Source organism: Pinus tabuliformis, chromosome 4_2 (assembly GCF_031772625.1).
Source record: "Pinus tabuliformis cultivar Carrire ecotype Pingquan chromosome 4_2, CPIR1, whole genome shotgun sequence".
In the NCBI taxonomy this organism is placed as follows: Eukaryota; Viridiplantae; Streptophyta; class Pinopsida; order Pinales; family Pinaceae; genus Pinus; species Pinus tabuliformis.
The window spans coordinates 781,874,280-781,876,375 of record NC_142304.1 but is presented as its reverse complement, the minus strand read 5'-3'; the positions used below and the strand labels follow the sequence as shown (position 1 = coordinate 781,876,375).

Here is a 2,096-nt window from a genome sequence, read left to right as displayed (position 1 = left end):
TATTATACCAACCTAGATCTATTTTAATTCCGGATCTACCAAGTCCTTAGAGGTGTCTTTAGAGGTCTCTTTGAAATGCAAACCTCTTTAATAGTGAAAAGAGAATTGATCCTTCTCAACACTTAATAAATCCAAAATTAAAATGAATCTAAATAGGCAGTATTTAGTACACAATAAAACGATAACTAAACAACATTTCAAATTATTTAAAATTTTTATATTAAATATTTTATTTAATAATTCTCTTTTAAAAAATAAAAATAAAAAATATCATTCTTTATAGTCAACTAATAAAAATTGAAAATATCAAATTTTAAAAATGAAAATATATTAATGTTTTAAAAACATTTTTTATAAAACATTATACAATGACCCACCAACTTTTGGCCGATAGTCAACTGTAGGGAATCCCGGATCGCTTAAATATGGGAAACATCTTTCTTTTGGTTGCAGACATGATAGAGGAAAGTTCATTATGGATTTTCATTGGTTGCCTCAAACTCTTCCTCCGCCTCTGCCTGCAACATGGAGGGCAACGGCTAGATATGGAGCTCTCATTTTCTTCTTGTTATACTGGATATTGCAGCACAAGGGTGGAAGGAACGGAGGAAGATTTCCTCCAGGACCCCATCCATGGCTAATCATCGGAAATCTCCACCAATTGAAGAACCCTGTTCATCATGCTTTGAAAGACCTGGCTGATAAATATGGTCCCATCACGTTTCTCCGCTTAGGCTCTGTCCCCACCGTCGTAGTTTCTTCTTCCGAGACAGCCAAACACTTTCTGACAACTCAGGATTCCATATTTTCCAGCCGACTGGCAACTGCAGCTGGAAAGTACTTATCCTACAATTTCAAGGGTATGGTACTGTCTCCCTATGGAGATTATTGGAGGCAAGTGAGGAAGCTCTGCGTGTTGGAACTCTTTACCTCTAAGAGAATCGAGTCTTTCAAAAATGTGCGAGAGGAAGAGGTGTCGGCGATTACCCGGTCCATTTGGGAGCAGAGCCAGAACGGCACAATTGCTGTGAATGTGAGTAAGGTCATCTTCACCCTCTCCTTCAATGTAATTTCGCGAATACTGTTCAGGAGGAAAGTTTCTGACGATGACTTGGGAGCTGATGGCAAAGGATTTAAGCACCTGTTACTAGAGTTGTCAGCTACTCTAGGAGATGTCAACATTGGAGACTTCATTCCTTATGTGGACTGGATGGACTTGCAAGGCATCAAGCGGCGTATGGTGGAAATAAGCAAAACATATGATGCCTTCGCTGAGAAAATTATAGACGATCATCTTCATGTTCAGGCTGCCGCGCCCTCCAGCGACGGCCACAGCCAGGGACCGACAGAGGCAGAGGTAGAGCATGTTAAAGATTTCATGGATGTGTTGCTGCAGATGATAGCTGATAACAATGATATAAAGGGAGACACTAAAGCCAGATGGGAAGCAGTTAAATTCATTATGTTTGTATGTAGATAGGAAATCTTAAATCGAGTTAAACAGCTAAATCGATTGTTTTTTATTGTAAATTTAGGAAATATATTGGAAGGTCACATAATTGACATCCCTCTTTAACACACTCTGCCCTGTCCTTCAAATTTAAAAATATTCCCAAGAACCCCCTGAATCTAGATGCAAATAAATTAACTTCAGCAATTCAATATTACATTGATTTTTAATTGACAACATAAACTGTTTTCCGATTGGTTTGTACAGGACATACTCATCGCTGGAATGGAGACGTCGGCATCCACGTTAGAATGGGCAATGAGTGAGCTGCTCAGACATCCCCATGTCCTGAAAAAGTTGTAGCAAGAAATAGAATCTTGTGTCGGAAAACGTGGCAAAGTAAACAGATCCGATGTGGGAAGGATGAAGTTCCTTCAATGTGTTGTGAAAGAGACGCTGTGATTACATCCAACGGGGCCGCTAGCGATTCCCCATGAATATGTAGAGACCGCGAGCGTATACGGATACAATATACCTAAAAAAACAATAGTAATCGTGAATGTGTGGACTATTGGAAGGGATCCCAATGTGTGGGGGGTGGATGCTTTGGTTTTCAAGCCGGAGAGATTCATGCATGAATAGGGTG

At 39.7% G+C, this 2,096-nt stretch overlaps 1 pseudogene; it reads left to right on the top strand.

Annotated features, from left to right (window-relative positions):
• Positions 1 to 475: 475 nt before the first annotated feature.
• Positions 476 to 1,813, top strand: LOC149171984 (cytochrome P450 750A1 pseudogene; annotated as a pseudogene).
• Positions 1,814 to 2,096: the final 283 nt, after the last annotated feature.